Source organism: Malaclemys terrapin, chromosome 4, assembly GCF_027887155.1.
Source record: "Malaclemys terrapin pileata isolate rMalTer1 chromosome 4, rMalTer1.hap1, whole genome shotgun sequence".
In the NCBI taxonomy this organism is placed as follows: Eukaryota; Metazoa; Chordata; order Testudines; family Emydidae; genus Malaclemys; species Malaclemys terrapin.
Window position 1 is genome coordinate 83148356 of NC_071508.1, and position 19096 is coordinate 83167451.

A 19096-nucleotide genomic window follows, 5' to 3' on the forward strand; every position below is an offset into this window, starting at 1 on the left:
TTAATTGATTTATCTTGTTAGACTGACCTCACACTTGGTAAAGCAAGCCCCATCCTTTCATCTATTTATACCTGCTCCTGTATTTTTCACTTCATACATCTGATGAAGTAGGTTCTAGCCCACAAAAGCTTATGCCCAAATAAATTTGTTAGTCTCTAAGGTGCCACAAGGACTCCTTGTTGTTGTTTTTTTTAAATGAATTTCAGTCACTGCCAACTTGATCTGGATTCAATCCAGTGTTTTAGGGATGAAAAGCTCTATAGTGCATTATCAATCTGGTGATTCATCCAGTTCCCCCACCTTAGCCACTTTTCTAAAAAAGAAAGGATCCATTTTGGCTACTTTCTAGTTCTCCAATATGTGAGTTGGAGTTTTGCTTAGTTTTGTTTTTAACTAACAATAGTAGTTGTTGCCTCAGTCCTCCTCTCCTCCAGCAGGCTCCTGCCTCTTCATGTCTTTCCTAGAAATCTGCCCGCACTTCTGAGAACTGTATCCTCCCGGGGACCACAGCATACTCAATGAAGAAATACTTCCTTTTTTTGCAGGTGGTATTATCTACCTTGGGAGTCCTCAGTAGGGTTGCCAGCTGTCTAATCACACAAACCCAAATACCCTTGCCCTGCCCCTGGCCCTGCTCCTTCTCTGAAGGCCCACTCCCGTTCACTCCATCCCCCCTCCCTCCATTGCTCGCTCTCCTCCCCCCTCACTCACTTTCACAGGGATGGGGCAGGGGGTTGGGAGGGGGATGCAGGCTCTGGGCTAGTGCTGAGGGGTTTGGAGTGTGGGAGGGGGCTCTGGGTTGAGTCTGGGGCAGGGGTTTAGGGTACAGATGGGGGTGCATGCTCTGGGAGGGAGTGTGGGTGTGGCAGGGGGTTCAGGGCTGGGGCAGAGGGTTGGGGTGCAGGAGGGGGTGAGGGGTGCAGGCTCCGGAAGGGAGTTTGGGTGTGGGGGGGACTCAGGGCTGGGGCAGGGGATTGGGGTGCAGGAGGGAGTCAGGATGCAGGCTCTGGCTGGGAAACTCTGAGTCCTGTTTGGCGGCGCAGGCTCCCTGCCTGTCCTGGCCCCACACTGCTTCCAGAAGCGGACAGCCCGTCCCTGCGGCCCCTAGGCGGGGTGGGGGGAGGGGGAAACCAGGTCACTCCACGAACAGCTCTTGCCTGCAGGCACTGCCCCCACAGCTCCCATTGGCCACAGTTCCCAACCTGCCTTAGTCCCACTGTGCCACTGGACTTTTAGTGACTGATCTCCTGGCTTGGCTTCAGGAGCCTCTGGAAGATCAAGCTCGATTCCGGAAGACTCCCTTTTATACTGGTGCACTTGGAACATGCTCAGTAGAGTGTAGGGGGTGTGGGTTTCCTCAGCCCACAATGTTTCCACAGCCCTCGCTCCCATCCAGTGCGGGGCAAGTGCACCCCGTCACAGAACCCTATCCATTATTTCCCCAAACTGAAGGAATTAATCTGGAGTTCTCTGTTCTTTTCTATGGGCAAGGTAACCCACCTCAACATGGCATTCTGGAAGTCGCATAGGAAGTCTGACACGGCACTGGTTGAGATTGGTGCTCTCCGCTGTAATCCCATGGAAGTACTCAGTGGCTAGAATGTGCAGACAATGATCACTGTAACTGGGACAGAGAGGATGTGGTTTTGTGTGTCCCCTTAGCTTACCACACAGATGCATGATAGCTTCTGTAGTGAGCTAGTGCTACAGCTCCCATCCACTGTGGAAAACTCCAGCAGTCTCCTCCTTCTGTCACCCCTCACTATTATTTGAATTGCTCTCGTTCTCTCAAACTTGTGCTGCCTTATGTGTCTGAGGAGTTGTATTCATTTAAGGGTGAGGTCACTGAGTGTGCTTTTTCTGGAGTTCCTACTGCTTGGGAGTGAGAGGCTTATCTAGTACCTTCTGATTTGTCCATGTCCCTAGCATGACTAGACCAATAGCACTTAAGTGAATATGTGGAAATCACTGAGCACTTTTGAAAATCCTGATTGAGTGATTCCCCCACTTAGAATGACCCCTTGCACTGCTTACCCCTGAAGGCGCTTGGGGATTTGTTCATGTCTAAAGAACTGTCTGGAAATCCGAGATAGTAAACATACGCCAAAACCTATCTGAGCTGTACAATTGGCCTCTTGAGTCTATGCAACATTTTGCAACATCTGGCATTAATCATCTTGTGCCTCAGTTCCCCATCTGTAAAAGAGAGATAATAATACTTCTCTGCTTAACTGAGGTGTTGTATGCTTTTGGATATTTACCATTAATAGGAAGACACGGTGATTCTTTGGAGATGGCAAGACAAATAAGTATATGTAACTTATATATAGTGGAAAGATACATTCTCCTTCCTATCTCCCTTTTCTTCCCCATTTCTCTTTGAAAAGCTCTTTCTATTCTGTTTGTGTTTGGATTTATGGTGCTAATATTCCCACACAACTCCATCATAAAATGTGCTGGTAGGATCCAAGTGGCTTCAGAATTAGAAGCAGTTTAATCTGTCAGAGATGAATATCTTGTCTGGAGATAGCTCTGAAAGAAACTTTCCCCTTACAAACAAGTAATGAAGTGGGGATTTCACAATCATTTTGGCTGACACACATTGTTGCATTTTATGTTTTAATCTGGAGGTGCCTGAAAGAAACAGAAAACAAAACAAGGGGCTGGAAAGTAGCTTGGTTTACTAGCTGAGGATCTGGCCTCTACAGTTGACATTGGTATAGTTCCGTATCAGCTGAGAATCTGCCCCTCATTTTTTATTTTTGTTTGCTCTGAGTTGCTTGCCTGAAGCTCATACAGTGATTTCTTCCCTTTTCACTAAATAAGATGTGTTTTTTTTTCTAGTGGGATTTCAGAACTGTCTTTTTCAATCCAATATTTTAAATAACACTTGATTTAGATTCCTCTTGTTTATCAGGATCCCCCTACCGAGTTGCTGAACACCTTCTTGATATAGATGTCATCCCCATCACAAAGACAGCAGAACCACTGTACTCATCACTTTTTAAACATTGTTGTGTCAAGCAATGTGTTTGTATCACTACCCAACGATGACCACAATATGATGCCTTATTGTTGTATCATCACTTAATGATTCAAGGTCATATGTTATGACACACTATTATCATGTCATAAGAAAAATTCCTATCACTATGTGACAGCACATCCTCATAATATCACATAACATGTTGGAATGACACAAATTCTTTGACACTGAGCTTTCTGCATCTGGGAGGGTTTTTCCATTCTCAGCCCAATAACATTATCAGGAAGAGAGCTAGAGACCTTATCCAGAGATCACACAGCAATCTCTGAGCATTTTATTGCCTGCCTCCTTTGCTAATGAGCTTAACTCTCACACTGGAGCTCAGAAACTGTCTTTCTTGATGGAACACACAATGAGAGATCATTAAATGATTCTATAGTTGATTGAGTGTATATTAACTAAGGAATTATGGGCGGTCATTAGGATGCCAAAACAGGAAAAACTGATCATGAGAAATATGACTTAGGCCTCAATTCATGCTGTTTTCTCTGGAACTTTTACCTAGGATTTGAAACAGTTCTTATCCCTTAATCCCTCATTAAGGACACACACTGCTGTACTACCAGAAAAATGCTTCTTTCATCTGCACATGTCACCTCATGCTGTGATTTTTTTTTTTTTTTTTTTGGTCAGATATCTCTTCCTAAGTCTGGTCAGGCTGGATCAATACTTGGATAAGATATCTTCAGGAAAATCCAGGGTTCATCAGGAAATATTTTGGTGACTTAGTAGGTGATGTTTTCCCTCTTAATCAGTCCTGAAGCAATACCCCAGAATGGTGTTAGGAGGGACTGTGTCATTTGAAGGGCCATTTGTAGGGTGCTGGCTTGTCTCCAGCCCACAAAGGTTCCAATCCTGCACTCAGAGTCTCTTTTCCAGACAGTTTTATTTCTCAAAAATATGCAAAAAACAAACAAACAATTCCTCAGCCCGCTCTGGGCTATAGCTCCCAGCAGATTTCCCCCTTTGCCTCCCTCAATTCCTCCTGCTTCAGGGCCTATTTCAAGGTTCTCCCATGCTCTGTTAACTGAGCACTGCCTCCCATGGCTCTCTCCCTGGAGACTCATTTCCCCAGAAGATTCCCTCTGCTTTGCCTCCCGGGTGACTCTGGCACCACTCTCAGGGAACTTCTGGCTGCTTCTGCTCCCACTACCTGGCCTGTGTCCTATTCCAAGGAAGCAGGCAGTGAGAGCCCCTTGTCTGCTCTCTCTGCCCCTTTCCTGACTGATTCTCAGGCCTGGCTCATCCAGGGCCTAGGTACCTCTCTTATAGCCCAAATGGGGATCAGCTGACCAGTCACAGGTGCACTGGCCTCTTCCCTCATAAAAACCATCTTTTAGCAGAGATATAAAACTAGTATCTGCTTCTTGGTGGCCATTACAATCTCATGTCACTTTTCATACAGGAAGGCTCCTCATGTCCTTGACAAATTCCAAAATTCCAACTTGAGAAGTTACATCCTTTTTACCTACAATTTCTCTATGGTTTCCATAGGATGATTTTTACTGCCGTTCCTACTTTAAATTGTTGTATAGTGTTGCTGTGCACCATTATACCATGGCTGTGTAACACAGCTGCTGAGTTTCAGTCTTACGGTACTGATCTCTGTAATAATACATATTTGTAAGGAGCTTTGGGATGAAAGGCGTCATATCTATCCTATTTATTTAGCTGCCATTATCATTGTATCTGAGTGCTCCACAATCTTAAATGTATCTGTCCTCATAACAGCCCAGTGAGGTAGGGCAGTGCTATTATTCCCCTTTTTACAGATTGAGAACTGTAGGATAGAGAGACTAAGGCCCAGATCAAAGGTATTTAGGCTCCTAACTTCCACTGAAATCAGTAGAAGTTGGGAGACTAAATAACTTTATGAATCTGGGTCTAAGTGTCCCAAAGGGCCCAAGGTCACAAAGGAAGTCTGTGGCTGAGCAGGGAATTGAACCTGTCTCTCTCAAGCCCCAGGCTGGCACCCTCTGCTATTCTTCCTCTTGTTAAAGTTGTGGGATTCTGGATTAATCTAATTTCCTCTGGAAATTTTTAATGTTGAAAGGCTTGTTGAATTGGGTTCCACTTTCACTTTCATAATTTGTAGGGAAACTAAAGATCTCCCCTGCATACACTACATATAAAATGATTGTGCGTCCAATGTGGGATGTGCCCCAAAGATTCATTACCCTCTCCAAAATCTTCAGGATGTCCAGTGCTTACAGGTGTAATCAGATTCAACTGATTACACTCGTGGTTGGGGTAGCCGTAAATAATATTTTGCAGGTGCACCCAAAAATGCTAGGACTGTCTGAATCTTGAACAGTTCAGGGACTGGGGAAAGAAAGATAAAGTTTGGAGGGGAACTAGTCTGCATTGAACCGAAGTGACTTTCAATGTCCTGGTGAAAATTGATTTTGATTTGACTGAGCTAGAAGCTTTTGAAAACTGCACTTTGTGCCTTTGCAGCAAGTTTGGTATGAGTGTTATCACTTTTCTGGCAATGTTCCGAGTTCAGTCTGCCTCCATGGCATACATAGGCTGTCTCTCCACTAAGGAATTTTTACAGAAATTGTCACCAGCTGCACCAGTGTTAGCAGCATTGGGAGCTCTCATGAAGATGGCTCATTGTGTCTGGCAGCTCTTTTCTGCACCTTGTCAATTAGACTTGCTCTGAACAGGTTTAACTGACACGGTGCTGAAAACAGCTGCCAGAGCTGGAGAGCAGCGTGTGCTGCAGCTGTACCAGTATTAGCAATGGTAGAGGCTTTTTGTAACAGTCCCCTAGTGTAAACAAGGACTAAGCTGCCAACATTATATCCTTTAAACATTTTATCCTGGGACAATTCTGTGAAGAGGCCAGGGCTTTGGAGACTGCTGAGGAGAAGGATTTTGATAGGACATGACGGGGCTTTGGTTGGTCTAGGGAAGCGTTGCGGGAGGATGAGTGGGTGTCACCAGGCAGGAGAAAGTATGGGGAAGATATAAGTGTAAGTGTGTTCAGTGGGTTTGGGGGGATCTGGAGGTGGCAGAGAGGGAAGTTTGGTGAGTGTCAGGAGGAGAATTGCTAGATTGGGAAGCTCTGGCAGAGATACAATGGAGGAACTATTGGTCCCAGCCTGGAAGGCCCAGTTGGAAGCTGGAGGAGGAGCTGTTTTGTAGCAGCAGCCTCTTCACCCACAAGAAAACAACTAGCAGTTCAGTTCTAGCAAAGGAGCTGCTGGTTGTTTTCCTGGAGGGGAAGAGAAGCTCCCTGTATGTACTGAGAGTCCTAGGAGTCCAGGACACCAGCTTCCCTTAAAAACCCAGGAATGTCCAAGCAAAACTGGGACTGTGGGCAGATGTATGTATATGTGTTCATTCTTCAGTGAGTCCCTTGAATTTCTCCAGTGTGGCCTGGAACAATGTTAATGATTCTGAGAAACAGGATCTGGTAAAACAGATCCTCTGTCTCTGGTTGGCTAGGAGACTCTGTCTCATCCTGGTGGACAATGACCTGGCCATAATTATGTATGCCTTTGTCCCCTCCCATCTAGATTACAGCAATGCAGTATACCTGAGCATGAACATGTAAGTCATTAAAAAACTCCAACTAATACAGAACACTGCAGCATGTCTCCTCAGCAACATGAGCTATGATGACACATCAGCCTTGTCTGATGCTCTTTACACTGGGCTCCTCATAAACTACTGAGTCAGGTTTAAGGTGCTCCAAGGCCTGAGCCCAGAATAGCTAAAAGATCAATTAAAGCTCTGGGATGAAGACATGGTCGATAACTCCACTCCTCAGGCATAATGGAACTCTTTACAATAAGGGTAAAACTCATCCATGAAGGAGACAGAACTTTCTAGAAGGCTGGTCCCAGCCGTTGGAACTCCACGGGAACTAAAGAGCATCACTAAAGAGCTTACCATCTTCCGCTTTAAATGCAAGACACACTTCTTCAACCTGCTTTCTCTAACATGAGCACAGAGCAGCATGTACATTAAAAATAACCTTACCAAAACACTTCACTGCACACACAATTCTCTGCTTGGGCAGAGGATGAGAAAAAGAACAAACCACTCATACCAGATGACAGGCACATATCTTAATATGCTACACTTAGATACTACAGTGGTGAAGGCAGCATGAGATCCTATATAGAATAGAATAAAATAGAATAGAGGGTGGCAGCTGTGGCCAGAGAGGTGAGTGAAAAGCTAGAATAAGGAGACAACCATGATTTTCCTAAATAACCACAATGGTTAGGTTGGGATTTGGACTACACACCTAATCAGAGAGTAAGGACACTCTCCCTCTCCCCACTCCCACATGCTACCTGCGCCTTGGGATCAGACATGCAGGAGTAGGTAGATGTAAGGATACTGAGCATCTACACCACCACCTATCTCAGACTCTATGGTACTTCCACAATTGAGCCCTAATTCCATTAATGTATAGAAGAGAACATCATCTAGTGGAGAGCAAGGGACTGTGTGTTAGGACAAGGGTATTCTACTACCCCTCTCTGTTACTTACTTGCTGTATAACCTTGGGCAAGTACCGTATCTGCTCTATGCCTCGTTTCCATAACTTTAAAATAGACATGATAGCAACAGGTGTGTTAGGGGGCTTAATTAATGTTTGTAATATGCTTTGGGTTCTTCAGATGAAGGGAGTGAGAAAGAGAACATTGCAGATTTTATTGGCCAGATCCACTTTCCAAAGCAAGAAACACAGCTGAGTTTGAGATACACCAAGGTAAAGATGACAGAACATAAGGGGAAAAAAAGGTAAAGTATAAATACAAGACTGTCATCTGATAGTCTCTTCATAATTCTGAGAGTGAGTATCTAGTTTAGACCTTTGACACAAACTGGATACCTGCTAAATGTGGGCATGTTGAATTATTCATGCCTTTGGTTATAAATAATGCATTGCCTGTATATATCTAATTTAAATACATCCATATAGACCAATGGATTAGTCATTGCTGCCCAAAAGTAACAGATCATCTCGCCAAGTTCCCCTGGCCATTACCTGACCTCAGTGGGCCTCCTTTAGAAGATAACACTTTCAAGTAATTGGTTCTGCTGTTTTTGTTGATACACAGATAAGGATGTTCGGTAAGTAAGGGTTTAAAAGACTGAAGTAGGAGTACAGTTTTGTACTAAAGCACAGCCCGGTTGAAATTGCTGCTGCATAATTTTCCCTTGTGATCATTACAGAGAACAGTGCTGTATATTTTTACCATATAAGGTGTTTGCTACCCTATCCGCAGTATTGTATGCTTAGTTGGTTGCCATCCCAAAGGAAGGTGATTATTATCCTAGAGAGGGTGATGTTAGGTATAATCTAATAAAAAACCTTATACGCTAGGATTAATTGGGACAAGATTATGCCTTCTGGTTCTGCACAGACAGGAAACTATCCATGCTTAGGTCCCCCACATGCAGAGGATAGGAAATCAGCTGCCTCCACAGTGTGGTCCCCTTTTCGTTGGTCCCCATGGAAGGCCCTAACATAGGCTAATCGATCCACAGCTTGGGAGGGGGCAGACCTGGGTGAAGCAGGGGGAGAATTGGAGTGATACGCATCATTGTCCATTTGTATGTTCCACAAGGAAGCTCATGCATCCTGAGGTAACTGAGAGCATAGGCTGACTGCTACATGTACCAGTTGCATTAGAAGAGAAGCTGACTATTGCCACCAAAACTAAAAGAAAAAAATACACCCTTATCCTGCTTGATTTCTCTTCATGGGGACCTGGGGAGCTGTGTGCTCTAACTGTGGGCATCATGAACCCACTGTAAGATACATTATGGGGTAGATAAAGATAAAGGGCAGCATAAAGATAAAGGTACCTTTTATGCAGTGCCCAGGTATTGGGGTTGGTGCTGCTCAGCCATAATGGAGATCCAGAAAGCAATGTCCTTCCACGAAGCAAAATAATAGCTCCTGAGCTCTCTGGCACACAGGAGGAATATGGGCTCTCATACCACATGTAAAAGGATGAGGTGTACTCACCTCCATGGTCAGTATTTCTGTGTGGTGCAGTGGGAGTAAGCCATGGCATTTGCAGCCATTAGCATTTTGGTGTACAAGTGATGCTAGACCTGTTCAGTCTTCAGCTCATCTTAATGCAGAGGCAGCAACTGTGCTCAGCCCATGTGAGGAGGCACAAGTTGGGAGAGGGGGAGGACTTACTTCCGCCAAAATTATCACACCACCCTGATTTCCCACTGCTGACAACACTTTATAATTCCCAAACTGTCCCCTTAACTGTAAAACCAACTAATTACCAGCTGGCACCCCATTGAGAAACAACTTGTTTTATAAAGAACAACACTCCTACACTTCTCCAGGACCAGTATCAGGGACACTTGAAGGAAGAGGTTTCATGGGCCACCAGTATCAAGGCAAAAGGGGCACTCATAGCTGTTCATCTCCCACAAAACAAATCATGACTTGCTCTTGTCCCTTTACATTTAAAACAGAATGGTCTCTGTGTCTAAATCTTTGAACAGACAAAGGCAAAGTTCCAGGCTTAGATTCCTCTGCACCCAAGTCAGTGATATTAATAGCTTCTCTTTACCTCAACACAACACAGAGAGGTTGGGTTTAATTGAGCGTCTTTTAAGATTTCTGAAGAAAAATCGGAAAGCTTTCAATTAATTAGTGAAAATCTATCCCACTAATCCCTTCATGCAACCATGCATGCTGTGAGGGGGGACTTTAACACACTAAGGTTAGCCTTGCCACCTCCCTATGTGTGAAATCTTCCTCACAAAGAATTCTGCTCATGTATATCTCAATTTCCCATGAATCTCTGCACTCCAGCAATCCAGTGATTTTCTTTTGGAATCCACCAGTGACTCCATCTTGAATCTTTGTGTGGGAGGACTTTAGAAATCCCAGAATCAGTGTTAAATCTATAACTAGTTCTAGACATCACCTAACTGCCCTCTACTTGCAGGTGCAAAAGGATATCATAATAGGTGGCTAAATACCTGTCAAGATGTTTCATCCCTCTTTCCTCTTCCACTCACTATCTCTTAGATTTTTTTTCACTACATCAAAGGCAGCTGGTGGACCCCATTCTTCACCCAGATTGCAAATTAGACTTCTAAATTTAAGATCATGCAACATAAAATTCCTGCTTGCCTAAAGGCTGTTCCAAATAATGGAGATCATCAGAGGACAGGGATGCCTCTGGCCTATCTCCCGTTTCCTTAGCCATGCCTCCAGCACTGCTAGAATGGACCAAATTCTCTCTAAATGCTGCTAAGGCTCGAGCCCCTTGATTGCCACATCTGTGCTTTGTAACTTTTCCACTAGAAGATATGTTTGCTATAGACCAAATCCTCAGCTGGTGTAAATCAGTATAACTCCATGCAAGTCAGTGGAGCTATGTTGGTACGCATCAGATGAAGATCTGTCTGTATATGACCAGATCTGCCCATTAGATTTCCTGAGGATTTCTCCCTTTTCAGTAGATGTTATGGACCAGATAGTCACTCCCATGCTTGGAGTTTATTTTACCCCAACATGATTTTAATTTTCATGTAGGCTTGGGACAGTAGGATTCAGTATAGGGACGCATGGTGTAGGACTATGTAAAATTATAACATTTTAACAATGCTGCTAACTTCAACATATTGGAATTGTGGGGACAGGTGAGTTTCATTCAAAAATTGGACATTCAGGAGTAAAAATGGGCTGTTTTTTCACCCCAATATAGTCTTATCCTTGAGCAAGAAAACTCCGCCCCACAAAATTGATGTTATTTTGCAGTATCTGGGCATTTCAGTGAAATCACAACAAAAATCCATTAAAAAAGTAAAATTAAGAAGTTTTTGAATATTACACTGTCTTGCCCACAACTAACATTAAGGCAAAAATCACTCCTTTTTGACCAAACTGTATCTTTTTTTCCAGTAGTGTCATAAATGTGATGGGCAGCTGGTACCAGTTCCTGTTTGGAGCACAGGAGCACCTGGAAAAAGATTCCGCTTAGAAACCAGGTAAGTTGTCAGTTCTGCCATAGATCTCTGATTTCATCCTTATGGATCTGATAAGACTATTTTTACATTAGCAATAATAATCGTTTATTTATAGTAGTGCTTTTCACACTGAAGGATCCCAAAATGCTTTACATTATGGAACAGCAATTTTCCATATTTACAAGTGGTTCCATTTCTTTTAAGTTGAAAATTAACAATGCCTTTTTAGTGCCTGGGGGTTTCGTTTTGTGTTTTTGTATAATTTTGATGTTCTTGTATTTTCACCCTTAAATTACTAATATGTACTCTTAAGTTGATATTAAAGCTTTTGTCAGGGAATATCATGAGTCTGATTCTCCACTCCAGTACTCTGATGTAATTCCATCAAGGTCAATGGAGTTACGTTGACACAAAACTGGTATAATGGGGTGGGGAACCTGGCCCGACACATTCAAGAATCACTTCACCCACCATCAAAATCCCACCACCTCTGTGGTGTAATGCAGCAGCAGTTTAATAGTGAGGAGGACCTCTAAACAGTTTATGCAGAAGGATTTAAGGGAAGCAGAAGGTAGTTATCCAAACTAGAATTTCACTAAAACTTTGAGACTAAGATCCTTACTCTTGAGAATACTGCCTTGGGATCTGCAACAATGCCCTTGTCTTGTGCAGTCATTGGCACTGTCTGTGTAGCTCAATTATTTTTGTATAATACATCTAATTTAATGAATGAATGAAGATATCCCATCTCCTAGAACTGGAAGGGACCTTGAAAGGTCATTGAGTCCAGCCCCCTGCCTTCACTAGCAGGACCAAGTAACTGGTTTTGCCCTGGATTCCTAAGTGGCCCCCTCAAGGATTGAACTCACAACCCTGGGTTGAGCAGGCCAATGCTCAAACCATTGAGCTATCCCTCCCCCTAGGCTTCATGTTCTCCTGCCACTGAAGAACTAAATATACAAGACTTCCAGGGATGAAAGGATACTGTAACCTTTGAACACTGAGAAAGCTTATGATTTGTCAACTCAGACATGACTTTCTGCCTCCATTTAATTAGATTTTAATTTTTCTTTACACATCTTTTCTTCTAAAGGTCCTAAAAAGTAATTATTTCCAATATCAATTGACATGGAGGAGCAATCCCAAATCAGAATAAGCAGCTTACAAAAATTTGTCTTGTTCCTGATTAAATATTCCTGCTGTGCAGCTGTATACTCTGCTTGAAGTAATAACATCCAGCACAAATAATGGACTTGTGTCTGTGAGCACAGACTTGGCATGACTAAAGGGAACTTCTCACATGGCTCTCAGCACGCTCAGAGAAAATGTTCCCAAATAACCTAGCAGAGGCAGAAAAATGAAGCAAAGGCCAGCCTCTTGCCTCCAGGGTCCCTTTCCTCAAAGTAAAAATATCAACATTCTGCAGGTTTCATGAGCAAGATATTGGAACATGAAATGACATAATTTCTCCTCTGGTTATGTTGTAATGGATGTGTCTATCCATAACCAAATATATTCTTTATGTGTCATGTGTGGAAAGCCAACTCAATAAAAACAACAACAAAACGAATAAAACCAGAAAGCTTTCACTTTAAGGTGTCTCATGCTGGAAAACCAGAAATGGAGGTACTCAAAATCAGTGACCACATTTGAAAATTTGTCTACAAATTCCTTGTCTGTGGCCACTCAGAAATTCCAGACTGTTAGCCCTATGCACAGACCACTAGACTATACCTCTCTTTCACCTTTGTGTTAACAGCAGATGTAAATAACTGCCAGGGGAAGCCATTTGTAGTACATAAAAGGAAGTTTTATTGGTCCTACAAATCCCATAAACTAAGTTACATATTCTTGAGTGCCATCTCCTGGCACCTAATCTATTAAATATTTACAGAGATTAAGTACTCCTGTAATTTTAATGGTGTTTATTTCCTGCACATCTGGGGAGGAGACTGGAATGGCTGCAGGGCCACAGCGCCATCATGATGGGCATTTCAGTCAGTATCTCCCCTAATGCTATTTCTTTGGACTTGAACAGTACCTTTACTACCCTGTGACATCATTGGAGTGTATCATCTGTGGGCTTTTGCTGTTGACTTAGAAATATTGTTTGCTCAGACTAGGGTGACTAGGGTGAGAAAGGAAACAGCCAGAGGCCTTGACTGCCCTGTGTTATTGCCATTGTGCATTAGGGGCGTTTTCCTTAAAGGAGAATCATCTGACTTTGGGGAAGATGGCAACACCTGGGACCCTGAGCAGCAGAAAAAGGGGGTTAATACTAGGGAATTGTTGGGCTGATGTTCTTACTTTATCCTACAAAGTTATGAAGTTGCAGGGGTTTAAGTATATGTGTGTGAGCATGTGTGTGTACACACACACACACACACACACACTCTGCAACTTTGTAACATTATATATATATATATGCACACACACATACACACACACTTGAAACTGGGAATAATCATAGACAGAGGTAATTTCTCTGTTTCTTTTTAAAAGACTAATTGAATCAGTGATCATCAGGCTGTACTCTAGTTACCCTGTGTAACTATGTTAATATTCTTGCCCTTGGCGTTCTTCCCTTTCCTCCATCAATTTGTTTAAATTCACTTGTTCTTTCTTGTCTTGAATGTAGACTGTAAGCTCTTCAGGCCAGGGACATTTTTATTTTGTCTGTTCAGCACCCAACCCAATGGAGCAAGGATCTACACTGGGGTCTTTGTGTTACCATCATACAATATTTGGATTCCTATCAAATTGGTTGAACATAGACTCTTGGCTGAGCAAAATTTAGACACTCCTAGTTGATGTTTAATTACTTAAGCACACAGTGTAACTACAAGGTATATTCTGCACTATTTTTTGAGGAACGGTATGGCCTTTTTAATGTCTGATAAATGGGGAGCATTGTATGGAACTGTTGTCCATTTGGACTGACATTTTCTCTGAGCAATTGCTGAAACCATGTGAGAGGTAACTAAACAATTTCTCAGTAGGAAGTCATTCTCATTGACTTGTGTGTTAGCTATGTCTTGTAGGATTGGTTGCTGTTAGGTCATCGCAACCAGTCAGGGAGATCGAGGCAGGTGCAGGGGAAACAATCCAAAGTTTTGGGCTCCAGAGCTGGTTCAAATGGCCCAGGCATTTGGGCTTCTCACAGCCAGAGTTCAATAAACAAAGGCAGAAGAGCTTTGCAGCCTCTCTCTTACCTTTGCATAGACTGAGTTTGGTCTTGCCAAAGAGTGGTTGGCCAGAACTATCCCTTCCGGGTTTTTCTCCCTGATGGAGCAATTAGCTGCAGCTGAGCCACATTCCTCTCCTGAGCTCCTGATGCATCAGCTGCTGTGTCTGACATTCCTTATAATGAGGTCAAGCACCTGTGGTAGATTTTCTGCTCAAAGGAGCTTTTAATTTTTTACCCTCCCACTGTCAACTATGGAGCAGTCCAAGAATTACCCAGTCACAGTCAGATCTTGGTTCCAAAAAATGATATTCTAGCCCAACCAGACTTAGGTTTAAGCTATACATGGAGTTCCATATGACACTTACATGCAACTCACTTCCATATGACACTTACATATGGAACTCCATGTATAGCTTAAACCTAAATCTGGTTACATGCATGGACACTTGTTACATGCACCTCACTTCAGTCATAAATGCATTGCTGACTGGCTGCTGCACCAAGAAACTGGTGCCCCCAATAGGAGATACTTAAACATCCATGGAAATGATTTTTTTGAGTATCTTTATTGCAAAGAGGTCAGTCTTTGAGCAGCATAACAAATAGGTATTGATACATTTAATAAGATAAGGCAACAGCTTCTCAAGGCTGAATTTTACAATGATAATAAACACCTGAAGGACAGGCAAAAGTAATATGGTGAAAATTAAATTGTTCTTTGTCCCAGGTTGTTGATCCATGAAGAGGTCTGATTAAAGGAAAAACTGTTGCTTTCACAATCTTCTTCAGAGGATAAAAGGGGTACGAGATCACATTCATAGCACTTGCTCCATCTAATCCAGTAGCTTGTCTCTAACAGTTGCTATTATTAGACACTTCACAGGAGGTGTAAAACACCATAATGGACAATCATGCAATTCAGATTCCCAAAACCAAGTTCTCCTGCTGTCTTTCTAATGTGTATGTAACAATGCAAGGTCTGCCTACAATGGTATATGAACTTTTAGAGTAAAATGGGGAGTGGAGAAATAGTTATTAGCAGACTTTGACCTTTCTAATAATCTCTATTTTAATTGTTCCCTGATTAAATTCCGTGGTGGCTTTTCTCTAGTTTATGATCTAATTTCATTGTGTTTTAGAGCAATGCAAGGATGGTTGGGAAGGTTTTTTTTGTTTGTTTGTTTTGGGGTTTTTTTGGGAGGGGAAGATATTTCACCTTATTAAACCAAAGGACTCAACAATTCAACGGTCAAGTGCTTACATACCTATTGGTTTGGAGAAACATTATTAAATAGTTCTTATATCATCCAGCTTTGGAAATATGGCTGGAAAACAAGACCTAAAGTTTACTAATGCCTTTTTAGGGAAGGAAGAAGGGACCTGGCAGTAGTTAGCATCTGGATTCCTCTTTTAAACTTCTTTAGTCTTGCATGAGAGTTTAAAGGGCATTTGGAAGAGATGTCTGACTTGCCTAGTTCTCTCCTTGCTGCTTGTTAGTGCTGAATAATTCAAACAGAGCTGGGTTACATCTAAGTATCAATATTTGATGCTCAAGATCACCGCAGTGTAATGTTCACAGTACTCCCTTGGATGAGCATTCTGACTAGCATGCAGGCAGTTTCTGCACCAGATAGACCAGCTTGAAAAGTCAGCTGAATGCACCCTCATGTACAGCTTTTGCACCCAGGCTGCACTAGCTTGCAAAAGATTCTGTGGGCACCAGCATGTACAGATTGTGCACTGGGTGAGCCTCAGGAGAGGATGTGATTGAGATTACAGGCAGGCCATTTATAAAGGAAATCTGCACTGTTAATTTTAGGATAAAATTTTTAAACTGCACAGGAGCTGAAAAATATGCATGGCACTCCACTATGTAAAATTCATTTTTTATTAAATTCTAATCTGTTAATACCTATAGTCCTGCTGCAGAATACAACTTCCTTTCATTTCAGTGCAAGTTACTAGCATCTTGTAGTGAAGAACAGGACCCTAATGTGATTTTTGGGTGCTCACAGGAGGCAGGATCAACATGGGATACACTAGAACATGAAACTATGTGCAGATATCCCCAAAAGACTTGACCACGAATGCCATTCTCTCTGACTTCACATTGGACAGCACTGCAGTTAAAACACTATTTCTGGGAGAGATTCCATTGCGCCAGTCAATTACTGTGGCTGTTGATTGAATGCCAGTCCTAGAGAGGTTATTAATGGTCTCAGTAGACTTTCCCCTTCTCATCTGCCTTCCCAAGACTCATGACTAACTCAGGAGGGGTTGGCCAATTGAACGCACAGGTTGTGAGGCAGTCACAAAAATGTGAGTATTAATAATGATAATAATACATTTCAGTGACATTATGTTTGAAAAGTAAAAATAACAATCCTCTGATACATCATAGGGAAATAGTGTTAGAACAACCATCTAAGATATTAAAATAATCACAAAGGCAGTGTTTTGAATTCCTAATAAGGAATTCAGTATTAATAACATAAGAGAACATAATAAGATGTATACAGTTTAAAGTGGTTTAAAAGACTCTTTCAAAGACAAAGGAAGAATTCAAAAGTAATAAAGATCCTGGCTAAGGGGATCAATGGCACACTCTCATTAAAAAGTGTTACCAAGAAGCTGTGTGGATTCCCAAGGTCTCCTCTCCTGCTGATGAAATAAAGACTAGTTTCTAACTGGGGTCTTAGATGTCCTCCATCACAGCTTCTAAGTGCATCGCATATATTAATAAATGTATCCTCAGAACACTTCTATGAGTAAGAAATATTATCACCATTCTATAGCTGAGGTAACTCAGGCACAGAGAGGTTAACTGATTTGCCCAAGGTGATAACAGTTCTTCTTCACAGTGTTTCTTCAAAACAACTGAAAAATGGACACACTTCTGCTCTGTCATTACAGACCAAGAATTGGGATAATGAATAAAAATTGTCTGCCTCTTCAAATGCAAAAAAAAAAGCAAGGACGTGCTTATATTTGCACTTCATACTTGATGATAAACTGCAATAAGCATAAACAATACAGGAACCTTTCATTCATGAAAGCAGGGCTTTGGAGCGGAGCCCGGAGCTGGAGCGCGGAGCAGCAGGTTTTTGCCTGGAGCTGGAGTAGAGCTGGAGCACAGCTCCAAAGCCCTGCATGAAAGAGTTCTTTACTGATATATTCATAGATAGTCTGTCATAGTGCATGTCTTTCCAGAGCACCCAGTTAGGCATGGTGCTTCTAGTGAACCCTGCCTCAGTTTCCCCTCAGGCAAGGTATAAACAAGTCCAAGCAGGCCTTGAGGTACTGAAGATTTCCCTCTGTGGAGAGTCTCATTTATTGAACAAAAAATGTAAGCGAAACCTTCAGTCAGCTACTCCACCAGAAAATCCTCCACCTCTGGGTAAGTCAGTCTTACATCTTGGCCCTCTAGCTACAAGCTATTCTCAGAGAGGTTCCGTGCCTACTGATTGTGGGGGGATGGGGGCAGAGTGAGGGCAGCCAGCTTCAGCAGTGTTACTGAGCATGCTCAGTCCATGCAGCAAATCTGGGGGGGACACGTGACCCCTGCATGCCCCCCACCATGCGTCACCTCTAGCTGAATTTCTTGTCTAGAATTGGGCCTCTGCAGGGTGTTCTGCCAGCTGTCACTCTTCCCCAGTACATAGCTCTTTGCTGAGTAAGCCCATAATAGCTCCCTGGAAAGTCCCATGCACTATTTGTTCTCCTGAGCTGCTTCTATCCCTTCCCTGGGAGCACTTGCTCTCTGGGACTGCTCCTCTCTTCATGAGCCCCATCTCTCCAGAAGCACCTTCTTCCTGGGAACAGCAGGGGGTGATTAGGCAAATTCACTCAAGTGGTAACTTCACAGAGGAAAGTTCAAACTGGATTCTCCAAGAACCAGCAGACAAAGAAAGCGTTTTTGAATAAATAGCCTCATTTTAAACTGGCTCATGGCCTTCTTCCTGATCCAGCGAATAGACAGGACCCCTGGTCCATGGAGGCCCCAATCCTTTCAGAAGGGTTGAAAGGACTGGATCTGATAAGGCCACAAAAGACTCAGTGCTTGTTCTGAGCTGAAACTCTGATGAACTTGTAACTACCAGGCTGGGGCACTGGAACAATTTGTATCGTGGCGGTGCTGAGAGCAATTGAATCAAACTGCAAACCCTGCATATAATGGAAACCACTTCAAGCCCGGTGGTGTGGCAGCACTTCTAGTTCCAGGACCTACAAGGAATCCCTTTTGGGTGGGGTTTGAAGCATTGCTCCTGCTAGAAACCATGTTAGGGTTGGGGTTAACTCTGGTGAGTTTATTAGCATACATGTAGATTTTTTACTGTTTTTAATGTGTTTTCACTGTAATGCTTTTTAACCTTAAGAATAAAAAATAAAGTAGGCTTGCATAGGAAGTGCTGTGTGGTAACTTATAACTGTAGCAATTACACCTGTTAACCATCTCTGAAGAGAAAGCAAGCAGGTGTCCTTGTCAGCCTGTATGCTGGGAATAATACAGGAAGGCAGGGAACTGTGCAACCTGGAAACACCCTGATCAGAGAGGAGAGAAGTTCAGGCAATGGCAGGTCCCCTGAAAGGCAATGGCAGGGACCTGGAAGCCTGAGAGTGAGCGCCCTTGCTGGACCACTAAGGGGAAATACAGGTGTGGTTGCCCTGAACTGTGATAAACACCACTAAATCTTCAGCTGGGAAAACACGGTGTGAATGTCATGATTGGGTTTTTGGAACCATTTATCTAATTTCTATTTTTTTTTGTAATTATTATTGTTGAGAAATATGTGGCAAGCCCAAATGCCCTGCAATAGAAACACAGCTTGCCTGGAAGAGACTGTAGACCTGGTGAATATTTATATACAGTGACAGTGACATTTGACTTT